The 15120-nt window shown below is 37.5% G+C and overlaps 1 protein-coding gene across 1 annotated transcript in view; it reads right to left on the reverse strand.

Moving 5' to 3' along the window:
- The window catches only part of nav3 (neuron navigator 3), a 254657-nt gene extending 251019 nt beyond the window's left edge, over positions 1-3638 (reverse strand). The window contains exon 1 of the mRNA XM_077543326.1: positions 3442-3638. The gene's annotated coding sequence lies outside the window, so the exon portion shown is untranslated. The remainder of the gene's footprint in view (positions 1-3441) is intronic.
- Positions 3639-15120: the final 11482 nt, after the last annotated feature.

The following is a 15120-nucleotide window of genomic DNA, read 5'->3' on the forward strand; positions in this document are numbered from 1 at the left end:
TAGAAATAGTTCAAATGAATTTTTGACATTTATAGCCGTCAATGGCAGTGAATGAATAATAATAAATAAATAAATAAAAGATTATTAAAAATTCGGGGTGTCAGGTGATTAAAAATTTTCATCATAATTAATCGCATTACTTCACTAATTAACTCACGATTAATCACAAGTTTCATATCTGTTCTAAATGTACAATAAAAAAATCTAGGTTTTCATACTCTTGTTAACAAAAGTGGGGGGGGGAGCTAAACTAATAGAAATAGTTCAAATGAATTTTTGACGTTTATAGCCGTCAATGGCAGTGAATGAGTGAATAAAATATTTTCATAACTCTTCTGATGAAACATCGACTACTAAACTAAACTAGTTGAATGGTACCTTTGCCATGGCTTGAGGGGGTCTGTATCATTTTTACTGGCACTAAGCAACTTTGAGGAGGATGGTAGGAACACTCCCACACAAAAAAACTACAAATGTGCTGACTGCTTTATGGCATACGTCAACTTTGTCCATATGGCGGCGGCATAATCCAAGTGAACTGAAAGTTCCTTAGTGTTGCTTTAAAGTCATCATTTTTGCCCGCTGCCACTCACTCACTCACACTGTCAGGCTGCTAAAGGAGCCGGAAAACTACCCGTCATGACAAGTTCATTCAGCTTCCTCTAAAAGCAACTTCACACGGCGTCAGTGTCAAGCAGCCGTAGGAACGAATAATTCCCAGCTCATTATTGCAGATTCTCCCTGTTGGTTGGCTGGCTGCGTTCTAACAGTTGGGTGACTTTCAATTCCTTTGAATGGCACCCACAAGTAGATTTCTGGGTTAGCCAGTATTCAAGTCAGAATAATGCATGCAAACAACAAAGCGATGTTCAGATATTCATTTGGAGATGAAATTCCTTTAGGCGGCACTTTGAGTCAGCGATGTTAACTCGCTTTTAAAAATTGCTCCGTTGTCAATCCATCACATGGTTGCCCTCCCCCAAGACAGTTTAAAGCCTCGTCTGCGGCGCTAATTTAATCGGACGCTCGGATGGATGAACTGTCATCAACCGCCATTGATCGCAGTCAAACGTAAGCAGAAGCAGAAGGGGCACGAGAAGCGGTTCTGCGAAGGGAAGATGGTGACATGAAAACCATTCAAAAGGGACGGATGAGAATGGATCAGGAGGACCGGCGGGGGCCAAAGTGATGATGGAGGCAAAGGAGCATGTCTCTCTGGGTCCCTTAGACAGGAATCGAATTATGAAGGCAAAACGCTTGCCATAGCGTCGCTGACTCCTTCGATTCGGTTTCTTCTGCTTGTTTGCATATTGTAGCAACTAGACGAGAATGCAATGCTAACTCGGTGTATGATCATTTTATTGTTATTGCGGATAAACTGTACGTGAAAGTGAGAAAGGCACACTGTAGAGCGCTGTTCGAGTTTTTTTTGGTGGTGGTGTAAAAGGGTCAAGTGCTATGTGTTGTTTGTGTTCCATTGAACCACTGATATTTGCATTCACAAATTCAACTTTTTATTTTATTTTAATTCTTACAAACATTAACATATAAATTACCCTATTTGCCGATTTTTAGAAGAACCTATCCCCTATCGGCTACTGAAAAAGTCACATTCTCTGTTTTTGTGTCTTAGCCAAAGCCATGTCTAATAGGGGTGTGCCAAAAAAAATCGATTCTAATAAGAATCGCGATTCTCATTTAGTACGATTCAGAATTTATTTTAAATGTCCCAAAATATATTTATTTAAATTATTTTATACTGTCTTCCCTTTGTGTTGTTGCTGTTCATGTTGTACCCGATTTGGCCACTGAGGGGCAGTGTGGTTCCACGCGGTCTGATACACTGTTAAGTTGTAGCCACATTAGAGAGTAGAAGGGAAAAATCACGATCAAGTTATTCCAATAAAAGTTTTTGGGGTTTTTTCAGCGTGGAGACGTTCTTTTGAGTGGGAAAAGTGCCGCGAGTAGCGCGCTAATTAGCATTAGCGAGTCAGACTAGAGTAGATCATTTCGATTCCTTGCACATCTATAAATTGAGGCAAAAATCATTGTCAATCAAATCATTTTGATTAAAAAAAAATCGTTCTGAATCGAATCGCACACTTAAAAATCTGAATCGAATCGTGACACATTCAAAGATTCCCACCCCTAATGTCTAACATAAAAATATTTCTTTGGAGTGAGGAGGAGCTTAACAGGGAAAGTTTTTTGCTTGTTTCTTGTGGCAACAAGTACGTTTTCAATCAAGTATGTAATACAGTATGTATTCATTTATTACATTGATTGTTCATTATGGATTTCCTCTATTGTACGGAACTGATCAAGTCTTAGAGCGATTGCGGCAAAAAGGAGTCTTGACAACTAACAGGAGATAGACAACATGACATCCACTATGAGATATCAAACCTAAACCTGATTTTAGCCTGGTGGATCTTCCAAAGAAGTGGAGCTCATGTCTTCTTTGAAGCTAATCAACAAGCTAACTGGAGCAGTTTATTAGTATTCACGTCCGAACGTTTGGTTGAACAAATGAAGCTGGGCTGGGGGGGGGGGGGGGGGGGCTTGGAGGAGGGGGGGCGTTTGCGCAGGCTCCCACTGCTCCTGTGGGAAGAGGACGCCAGACGCTGTAGCAGCTCACTTGTTCCACAATCAAGGAAATAATCGGCGGGCCTTGTCATGCAATTAAGAGCGATGAAGCTTTTGTGGAACACAATCGAGCCCTCTGGGCATCCTCCAATTGTTTATATACAGTGATTTGCGAATGTGTTCACACCCCTTGAACTTTTCCACATTTTGTCCTGTTACAACCACAAACGTAAATGCATTTGATCAGGATTTCATCGGATTGCATTCAGCCTAACCCTAAAACTGTGATTCTTGATGCAGAAATACAAAACAGCAGCTCAACATGTTGCCGACACTTACCTGTTGCATCTTATTAGAGTGCAAGCAGGTTATTTTTAAATTCTCTCAAATATCAATACCGACTGTCTATCCATTGTTATGGTCATAAAACATGTCCCAAATTTGTTTCCCATATCGCTCTCTATAGCCTCATTCAGGCAGAATAAATATAGTGAATCTCATCAGGCATATATTATTGAAAATGGTGCAAGGAGGCTGAGAGTGATACCAAAACACAAAAATGGAACCTGCAATGAAAACATCCTTGTGTTCTAAGAGGAAGAGTACTGCGTTCATAAAGTGCAGCATCACCCAGTTGATGACTTATGACTAGGGTCTCTTTTAGCGGGAAAGTGACTCATTAGTGGGGGATCGGAAGAACAGTTTGGTGTGGAGCATCACTTTCCTGAGTCACCAGGACGCACCTTACGCAAGCACAGTCAAAGCATTATGCTGGGATGACCATTCACAATTTTCATCTCACAAACTGGCAAATTCCACTAAAAACACCACATTTGCATAGTAAAATGGTCTTACCTGCTGTCCTGCAGCTATGTCTTTTTTTCCCCCCTTGCAGCTTTGAGGGTTTTTTTTTTTTTTAATCCAAGCACACTTCAGCAGATTTTGTGTCAGGAGAATGAGTTGAAAGTCGTCTAAAATGTGTTCCCGGAAAGCCTGAGGGGTTGGATTGTGAGGTAGGTGTCGCGGAAAACGAAGCTCCGGGATAGCAGGAAGCAGCCGTCCTCGCTGCAAGATAAGCCTGGTCTGAGGTCTGAGCGCTCGCAGCATCATGGGGCAGTTGCGCTTTTGGGCCACACGGTGGGAGTGTTGAACATCAAATTGCTCTGGAGAGCTGAAAAAAAAATGAGATCATTGGAAGAGGGTTTTTTTTATATACAGTTGAGTATATTTATATTATAGATGCTTACGTGTTCCTAACAGCAGCAATCCCGCATTAATTGGTCAAAATGGAGAATTCCAGAGAGTAAAAGTAGACATTTTCTTCATTATATTGGCAAAAAAAAAAGTATTTACAATTTTTGAAAGATATATGCTTGTGGGAGCAGTAGTTTTATTTATTTATTTATTTTATACAAGAGCAAGAGGCATGGTTGGAAAACTGAAAATCTTGTTTATTTTTTTTTTTTAAATAAAAAGTAGACCTATTATTCCATGTTATCATTCCTAACCGCAGCAATCCCGCATTAATTGGTCAAAATGGAGAATTCCAGAGAGTAAAAGTAGACATTTTCTTCATTATATTGGCAAAAAAAAAAAAGTATTTCCATTTTTTGAAAGGTATATGCTTGTGGGAACAGTAGTTTTATTTATTTATTTATTTATGTATAGAAGAGCAAGAGGCATGGTTGGAAAACTGAAAATTTTGTTTAAAAAAAAAGTAGACCTATTATTATTCCATGTTATCATTCCTAACAGCAGCAATCCCGCATTAATTGGTCAAAATGGAGAATTCCAGAAAATAAAAGTAGACATTGTCTTCATTATATTGGCACAAAAAAAAGTATTTACAATTTTGAAAGGTATATGCTTGTGGGAACAGTAGTTTTGTTTATTTATTTATTTATACAAGAGCAAGAGGCATGGTTGGAAAACTGAAAATCTTGTTTAAAAAAAAATTAATTAAAAAAAAGTAGGCCTATTATTCCATGTTATCGTTCCTAACAGCAGCAATCCCGCATTAATTGGTCAAAATTGAGAATTCCAGAAAATAAAAGTAGACATTTTCTTCATTATATTGGCAAATAAAAAGTATTTACAATTTTTGAAAGGTATATGCTTGTGGGAACAGTAGTTTTATTTATTTATTTATTTATTTATTTATTTATTTATACAAGAGCAAGAAGCATGGTTGGAAAACTGAAAAACTTGTAAAATCTTGTAAAATTTTTATTATTTTTTTTAAAGTAGACCTATTATTCCATGTTATCATACTCAATATTACTACAGGCTACTTTATCATTTAAATACTAACATATGCATTGAACAGGTAGGCGAAATGATCACAAAACATATGTATTATTTTTGTATCTAATTTTCTGTCTGAGTGCATGTAAAACGTTTTGTATTTATTACCGATACAATATAGCCTATTTGGTGTTTCAAATGATAGTTTGGACAGGCAGATGGTAAGAACAAAACAGAACAAAGGATTTTGCCCTCACAAGTGAACCATCACGGCGGTGACATTTGGGATCCATGTTGGCACTAATAGAAGTGTTGTTTTCATATCCATTTAGGACAGAAAATGGTGCGTTCAATGGTTGTCTTTTAGTGGATGTGGTCTCCTTGGCAACCGCCTTGATCGACACAAAGTGTTGAGAATGGGGCTTTCGACAAGATTGGATTCCCCCCCAATCTACACTTAAACACACACACACACCTATCAGGGTTTTTTTTCCCTCGTACACACTTGACAACTGGGTGTGATTCAGTGGTGGGAATTGTTATTTTCAGTGCATATGGGTAATTAGCCCGTCTCATCAACCATTGATTTAATTACCTTTTGTTACAGGAAACTTTGCTAATTGACCTTTGTTCTGATAAGTAGCCGACTCTTTTTTCTTTCTTTTTTTGCTGTAGAGCAAGAAAGGAGCAGATAAGTCACATCTTGCAGAATTGAACCTTGTCGGACATCTTGAGGGTGGAGCCATTGTTTAAATCAGCTAAGTCACCCACTGATTGACAGTTGGTTCGAGCACGGAAGAAATGGGACAAGTGGATATTGTTGACGCAGCTCCTAATGACCTGCACCCGTAGCTGTCAGTCAATTTCCCCTGAACAATAGTCGACAGTTTGGTCAGAGACGGGAATACAAATAGATGATGTGGGGAATATGACTCATCAGGTAAATAGTGGAGCTGTATAATAAAGATGTTTGGATATGCTCGGTCCTCTCGTCAGCTGCCTGATGTGATGTGATTTCATCAAATGGGCAGAAAAATAAGAATAATATGAACCAATATCAGAAGAAAACAATTTGACGCAATTTGGAGAACGGCCAGGCAGCCAGCTACTTGCGGGCTTTTTTTTTTTTTTTTTGCGTGTGATGAATCTGTAATGGAGGAGAGCCGGAAGCCTGCAGGAGGCTCGGCTCGGCGGATTCAGCCCGCCACCACGGCAGTGAAACGGATCATCAGCCCACGGCTCCATTTGCTCAATATTGAATCACAAATACGAGCTACGAGCGCTGTTTGCTGCCACTGGCTGTTGGCCTTACTTTGGCTGTTTTTTTTTGTTGTTTTTTTTATTACTCTGCATCGTGAGCTGGAAAGAACACAACAACATGGCGGTTTGTGCCGGAATAAGACCCCTTATTATGGGATGTGTCCACTATTCTACGCCAGGAGTATGCCAATTAAAATCAGCATCATCAATTCTGGTTTGTATTAAATATAAAATGGAATGGAAGCAGTGACATCTGGTGTTTTCAAAGCTCTACTCTGCCCTTTATGTACAATAACATTGCCTCTATGTTGTCTAGATTAGCAATCAAAATTCACCAAAACATCTAGAGAGACTTGGGACCTGTTGTAAAGTTTAAGATATATGAAACATTCTATAAATGAGTTGATGACATATTAAGGCTGTTTTTTTTAATAGGTTTTAGGTGAACTAATGAATACACACGCACATACACATACTCACCCACATACAAGATAAAATGTATAAAAAATATATATAAAATATATATAATATATATTTTAAAAAAAAATAAAAAAAGAGAGCGCAATGATGATGGCATGTCAAATAAAATAAAAATTACCGAATGAACAATACTGAGTTCTCCAGAAAAAAAAAAAAAAAAATTAAAATTTAAAAAATAAATAAATAAAATTAAAAATAATTTTAAAAAATAATAATTAAAAAAATAATAAAAATAATTAAAATAATAATAATAATAATATTTAGGCAGTGGTTTCATTTGGAGCTGCGGTTCCAGTTAGTACTCAGAAGCAACGCTCTTGCCATATTTAGGCCACTCCAACGCAAGATGTCACCTTTCAAGACAAAACAAAGTGCATTATGCCTTAACCGTATTTTTTTTTTCTTCTTCTTCTGGAGAGCTCAGTATTGTTCATTCGGTAATTTTACCAATTTGACATGCCATCATCATTGCTCTCTCTTTTTTTTTTATATATATATATTTTTTAAATTAATTTTTATTTTGTATATGGGTGAGTACGTGAATGTGCATGTGTGTGTGTGCGTGCGTGTGAGTGTGTATTCATTAGTTCACCTAAAACCTATTAAAAAATCCCATACCGTTCACCTAAACCGAACACTTCAGAACCCAGCCAGAGCCGTGAGGCTGTCAGGAGACCCGAGGAAGGACCAAAGAAAAGAAAGGAAAGTGAAATCCAGCACCGACCAGACACCACCCACCGGGCCACCAACCCCAGAAACATCCAAATTCCAACAAATCAGGGAGACCTCAAGAGACCAAAGGAGAGACTGAGGAAAGGAAGGAAGGACAGACGAAGCAGAGTGAGACCTTAACCTGTTTTGACCCCATGTGTAATCCACAGTCTTGAACAAGGTCAGAGCCAAACAGAGAATCGACCTTACACATGCTTAAATACGTACGAAAGCTGAAAAGCTCCACAGTGTGATGGATGGCCTCGAACATCACAGTGAGAATACAATCATCGGTCATAGATGGAGGGTGACGGACTATAGAGCACGTGCCCCGGGCTACGCGGCGCTTCACATTGCATTATGCACCTTTGTCGTCCTCGCTCCCTGAGGGGGACTTTAGAGTGTCCAAAGGGCTCGCGACCTTCTACTACTACTGGTCTCTCAAGGTGGAGAGTTCAAGGATAAAGGACTTGGAGGCCGACTGGAATAAATGCTCCTTTAAGCCAGTGATTCCCAAACATCTAAGTGTCATGGGAAATTATAATATCCTGAATTTTAGAACACTTTTCCCCCTCAGTTAACAATATTAATCTTTTAAAGAATGGAATCAGTTTGAAAAGTGAAAAGAAGTACGGTTAGTTTTGATTGGGTGAGTCACTGTCAGTAAGATGGGGGCTTTAGGACCCAGATGCGGGAAGGCAGAGCGAGGAGGCAGAGGTGTAGTCCACAAGAAGGATTTAATTTCTATTCAAAAAAAGGATCTTCAAAAGTACAAAATAAAACTGATCTAACAAAACATGAAGCAAAACATGGCGAAACAACTTAGGAAAAACTAACAGCATGACAAGGTAAATGACGAGGGGCAAAACCGGGCAGCATGATGTGGAGGAAAAGACAAACAACAACTGCAACAATGAACCGACACAGACAGGGGGGAGACACCTGACTAAATACACCAACACTAATGACATAACAAGACACACCTGGCTGAGGGCACTGATTGGATGACACATGAGGGATAATGGGGACACAGGTGGAAACAATCAGGGATCAGGGTTGACAAAGACACCAAACAAGGAAGGGCAAGTGACCTGAAACGAGAGGAGTCAGACTTTTCACAATAAAACAGGAAATGACAAGACAAGGGGAAAACAGAAGCTAAACATGACAGGGAGTAAACAAGACTGAAAATAAACATGACAGTCACTCACCTTTTGTCTCAACTTGAATGGCAAAATTGTAACGTTCCAGTTGTGCGGTTCACTTTTTGACAATTTGTAAGTGTAAACTTGGTAAATACAATAAACTGCGGCAAGCCAGTTGTTAATTATTGTCTAAAAGAAACCTAATTTCCCCAAAAGAAACCATGGATCTTTCCATGCTTTCCTCTCAAGGTGTCCCCCAAGGTTCAATCCTAGATACCTACCATTTCTATCACCACTACTCGCCGTGCTGCCCTAAAAAAGAAGTCAACATTCTGCATAAATAATTCTGGTATAAATTCTTCTAATCTCATTCACACTTCACCGTCCCCAAAAATGCTCATGAAAAAATTTTGTGCAGCTTTAGAGGTATGAACTTTTCTCAGTTAAAATACGATTTACAGTATAAAAATGCAAGAGACAATATTTTGGGGATTCATGGTATCGTCACTATAAAAGCAAATCTGTTGAATTACTATAAAAAAAAAGATGCCTTGTGTAGAAAGATGTTAGAAAGAGATGAGCTGTTAACCGAGAAAAAAGCAGATTTTTTTCGAAGAGCCTTTAGCTTGAGGGCATGTTCACGATTATTAAAATAACTCTGAGATGGGTGCATGTGTCACTATTTACGTCTTGAAGTCTTCTTGATGCGCCATGTGTTGCACTAGTGCCAAGAGAGGCAGAGTGGGAGGATGTGAAAGGATGAGGCAGTGTGAATTTAAAAGCCTCAGCTCTTTAAACATGAGCTAAGAGGTAAATAAAAGTAACGCAAGTTTGCTTCCACTTACTTTCCATCAATCAAAATGGATATCGTTGCTGACATGTGCACCCATTTCGCTGTAAAGCACATAAACAAATATAAAACCTTATTACAGCTTGTAAGTGGCACACTGTTTTATTCATTTATGTAAAGCCGGGTCCTGGCCTTCAGTGCTTATCGTGCGCAGATGCTGCAGCGGCTCTGTTATAAAACACAGAAGGTCATCAGTGTATTATATTTCATATGGCTAAATAGGACTATTACCGGCTTTGCCCATTTGCACACACTACATTTGGGATGAAGATTTTGTTTAACTCGTTCACTGCCATTGACGGCTATAGACGTCAAAAATTCATTTGAACTTTCTATTAGTTTAACATTTTTTTCCCACTTTTCCTAACAAGAGTAGGAAAACCTACATTTTTTTATTGTATTAAAACAACAATACTCATACAAGGATGAAGAGAAGAATCTAACTCTAAATACAACTAAAAAAGTAAACTACTCAGCAAGTTTATTATAAGATTAACTCATTCACTGCCATTGACGGCTATAGACGTCAAAAATTTATTTGATCTAATTCTATTAGTTTAACATTTTTTTCCCACTTTTGTTAACAAGAGTTATGAAAACCTAGAATTTTTTTATTGTATTAGAACAGATATAAAATCTGTAATTAATCGTGAGTTAACTAGTAAAATCATGCGATTAATTACGATTAAAAAATGTAATCGCCTTATGAAAAAAAAGATTATTAAAAATAAAACTATGTATTTAAAAAAAAGAAAAAGAAAAGATATTAAAAATTAGGGGCATCAGGCAATTAAAATTTGTAATTGTAATTAATCGCATGACTTCACTAGTTAACTCACGATTAATCACAAATTTTATATCTGTTCTAAATGTACAGAAAAAAAATCTAGGTTTTCACAATCGTGTTAACAAAAATGGAAAAATATGTTAAACTAATAGAAATAGTTCATGCTAGTTAGTGCTATATTGTATATCCACCAAGCACAGAAATTACAACTATTGTACAACTGGCTTGCTGTCTTTGATGATGCGTTTTTAATGGTTGAACGAACATGCTATATTGGGGGTCTCTTGAAAAGTGACGGCACAAGGTTTCGGGCCAATGTCAGCATTATTAGGCTTACCTGATATCAAAGGTGGGCAAAACCATCAATACAATACTGTAGATTAGAAGTACCATCTGTGAAGTACCGTCAATGACGGACCGTTGTATTGACGGTTTTGCCCACCTCAGCCGGCCTAGAATAATAGATCCACTAGTATGCATGTCCGCCCTCTAGTGGTATGTGAAGTAAAGTACAATTCAGTTGTATTTAACTTTGAAATTCAATACATTTGCATTTCATCTTTAAAAATGTATTTTGGTCACATCAAACTTTTATCAGCAGTACATTTTAATTGAATCATTAAGTGCATATAAGTAAAAATTAAATTTTTCTATATTTGAGTGCGAGTTCAAACTGCATATTGTTACAGTGGTTTACAATATTATTTTACTCCGGCTTTCTCCCACATTCCAAAAACAGACTTGAACCCAGAACCTCTCACTTGAGGGGCACACGTACGAACCACAACTGCACCTTTTCTTTTCTTTTTTGCTGTACTGTAAGTCAATATTGCATCACACCAAAAGGTATTTCAATATTACACCTCTCAGGATGATGCAGTACGCTTCTACATCAGAATACATGTAGACAAAATAGATTGCCAGTTTCAAACGTAGGACTTGAACCGGCGTCGATGCGTTTGTAAAATATTCCGCTGATTTAGTGTGTGATCTGATTAGAAGATTTGGCAATCATTTATAACAGGTGAAACTCTGTTGCCAAGCATTTCAATCACACGCCTGCGACCTTTCTCATCAATCTTGGGTCGCAGGTGAGCCACTTCTAAGCCCCCACATGAAGGCGCTCCTGTATATGGGAGGGTGTGTGTGTGTGTGGGGGGGGGGGGGGGTCCACACTCCCCACTCTGATGGAGGGGCCTACATGGCTGGAGGCTCAGCAGAGCAGCGGATTTGGCTGTATATCCTTCAGATTGTTCATCGACGGGCGACGAGACGAACGACTTCGCGCAACCTCTCGTGTCAGAGGCCATCGATCACGGCAACAGAAGCCTATCTGTGCCAACTGCAGATATTTTCCACATGCAGTCTCCAATTCTCACTCCTTGTGTGTGGTCCCCTGCTATCAGCTTGCTGCTGCTGCAACGCTTTATTTTTTATTTATTTTTTATAAGGAGCCATACAAAAGCAGTAGAATCACGTGTATGTATGCATTTATGTGTATGCATGGATGCATGTAAAAACAGACTAGAATTCTGAACCAAGACCTGTTGCCTCCGTGGAGTTTGAAGTAAAGCAGCAGTAGAGGGTAAAGAGAGCTCCCTAGTGGTCACTCAGCCCCAAACAGCATCTATTCCATTTTTCCTGCAATCCAAAAAAAAAAAGCTCAGTTTAAACCCGAAATGTGCTGAAGAATGCGGAAAAATTAAACAAAATCTAGTTGTTGACACTCACTTGAACGGCAACTGGATTCATCATGTTGTCCTGACGAGTGCGTCACCTGCTTTCCTAAAATAAATTGTAGCGTCGCATTAACTCATTCACTGCCATTGACAGCTATAGACGTCAAAAAAATCATTTGAACTATTTCTATTAGTTTAGTTTTTTCCATTTTTGTTAACAAGAGTTATGAAAACCTCGATTTTTTTTGTTCATTTAGAACAAATATAAAATGTGTGATTAATCGTGAGTTAACTAGTGAAGTCATGCGAATAATTACGATGACAAATTTTAATCGCCTAATTTTTTAATAATCTTTTCTTTTTTTCTTCTTTTTAATAATCTTTTTTAAAAGAAAAGATTGTTAAAAATTAGGAGCGTCAGGTGAGTACTATTTTTAATCGTAATTAATCGCATGACTTCACTAGTTAACTCACGATTAATCTCGAATTTACATCTGTTCTAATACAATATAAAAAAACACTAGGTTTTCATACTCTTGTTAACAAAAGTGGGATTTTTTTTAACTAATAGAATATAATAACATATTTTTTCTATTTTTGTTAGCAAGAGTATGAAAACCTAGATTTTTTTGGTACATTAAGAACCGATATAAAAATGTGTGATTAATCGTGAGTTAACTAGTAAAATCATGCGATTAATTACAATTACACATTTTTATTGCCTGATGCCCATCATTTTAATAATCTTTTCTTTTTCTTTTTTTTAAATATATATTTTTTATTTTTAATAATCTTTTTTTATAAGGCGATTACAAATTTTAATCGTAATTGATCGCATGATTTCACTAGTTAACTCACGATTAATCACAGATTTTATATCTGTTTTAATACAATGAAAAAATCTAGGTTTTCATACTCTTGTTAGCAAAAGTGGGATTTTTTTTAACTAATAGAATATAATAACATATTTTTTCCATTTTTGTTAACAAGAGTATGAAAACCTAGATTTTTTTGTACATTTAGAACAGATATAAAATTTGTGATTAATCGTGAGTTAACTAGTGAAGTCATGCGATTAATTTCGATTACAAATTTTAATTGCCTGACGCCCTAATTTTTAATATTTTTTTCTTAAAAAAAGATTATTAAAAAGAAGGAAAAAAAAGAAAAGATTATTAAAAAATTAGGCGATTAAAATTTGTAATCGTAATTATTCGCATGGCTTCACTAGTTAACTCACGATTAATCACAAATTTTATATTTGTTCTAAATGTACAAAAAAAATTATAGGTTTTCATAACTCTTGTTAACAAAAATGGAAAATACTAAACTAATAAAAATAGTTCAAATGATTTTTTGAAGTCTGAAAAAGTGAAAAGATTGTTAAAAATTAGGGGCGTCAGGCGATTACAATTTTTAATCGTAATTAATCGCATGATTTCACTAGTTAACTCTTGATTAATCACAGATTTTATATCTGTTTTAATACAATAAAAACATCTAGGTTTTCATACTCTTGTTAAGAAAAGTGGGAAAAAAATGTTAAACTAATAGAAAGTTAAAATGAATTTTTGACGTCTACAGCCGTCAATGGCAGTGAATGAGTTAATAGTGGAAAACGTTTTGAAATTATTTACCTTGGGTTTATTCTTTATTGTACAATAACCTAGCATTTGAACAGGGGTGTGTAGACTTTTTTTTTAATATCAACTATGTAAGGGTTAAGGAGTTAAAGACAATAAAGAAGCAAGGGCATCGTTTTCAAAATGAAATGAGATCAAAAGCACTTTTAGGTGACTTGAACAACATTTGCACAAGTGATGCTGAGAGATTAATTCAAATAAAAGTGTTCATATAGGAAGGTGGGAAGAAGTGTCATGTGTGGCTGTTTGACACCCAAGCGGCGTCAGTTGACTTCCCTGACAATCCTGACATGTTGCAACCTGCCCAGCTGGCTGCTATGAACACAAAAAGACACACAAGCGGCCACTCCACGGGACAATCAACACCACACCCCAAAACAGACACTTCAAAACCCAGACCTGTTACGCCACCTAAGTGATATATGGCCGCCTTCAGCTCCAACATATAGTCTATATTTACATTTGTACATTTTCACGAGTCTGCATATTTTATGTACTTTTAGATTTGCATAGGAATAAATCCTGCTCTTTGTGTATACAGTATAGCAAAGCAATGACACATTCTTATATTCTATAGTAAGACAAAATTCCAATTTGGCCATTGACGAGGGACTAAAGTTTGTTACCGGTATTAACACACTGCTGATGCTGAAGGACCATCTTTACCGGTCACTCTCTGAGAGGTTTTGACATGCAAATTGTTTTCATGATGAAGTTAAGTTTAAGTGATACGTCTCATTTCATTCATGCGTTCACTAGTTGCTTAAGTTTCCTTTTGACCTATTCAGGCGACCTCAAACTTCGCTCCTGATTAAGGTGGGGGAGTGCAATGCAATTGCAATGCAATCACGTCCTCCCTCTGCATCGAACCTGTTAAAGCGCTTTTGGCGGCGCATTTGTGGATTGGAGGTTGCTGTGGAAGTCTTATTTGCAAACAGGGTGGACCCCCCCCCCCCCCCCCCACCATCCATTTTGGCGCTGCGAGCCATCCACATTTAGCGCCACAGAACGCCCCTAGCAGCCCATCTCCTCCCCTTTCCATCTGTCTGTTGCAGTCGAAACGATGATTCAATGGTATAAACAAAAGTCCACAGTGCTTAAAATCTAAAAGACGCTAATAACACTTTTGTTGCGTGACGACGAGATGACTTCGGGAGAGAACGAGCCCACTTTACATTTGAAGTTGACGGTCAAACAAAGATCGTTTCTTCTTCAGACGGTTTGCTCGGCTGGTAAAAACATTTCCCAAAGTATTGCGCAATATCGGAATATTGAACTGAAGTTTGATGTAACCTTGCTAGATGCGTTTGCTTCCTTATTAAGCCAATATTGATATTTGAAGACATTGAGTGCCCATTATGGTAGTGATATAAATACGTAAATAACAACATGCAAGTGGGTTTTATGGGAAGGAGTTTAAAATTTCTCTAGCAGCAAAATAATAAATAAATAAATAAAACACACATACTACACCAGTGGTAGGCAAACTCAGTCTTCAAGTCCTGCAAGTTTTGGAGGTTTCCCTCTTCCAACACAAGCTGATTCTGATTTTTAGTTGTTGTTTTTTTTTAAATCAGAGCTTGCTGATGAGCTGATCATATATCAGAAGGGACACATCCAAAACCTGTAGGACTCCGGCCCTCGAGGACCGAGTTTGCCCACCCATGAACTACACAGTATATAATGAATAAGCACACACACAAAAACGAAGCAAGTACTAATATTAGTTGGAAAT

Source organism: Vanacampus margaritifer, chromosome 15 (assembly GCF_051991255.1).
Source record: "Vanacampus margaritifer isolate UIUO_Vmar chromosome 15, RoL_Vmar_1.0, whole genome shotgun sequence".
In the NCBI taxonomy this organism is placed as follows: Eukaryota; Metazoa; Chordata; class Actinopteri; order Syngnathiformes; family Syngnathidae; genus Vanacampus; species Vanacampus margaritifer.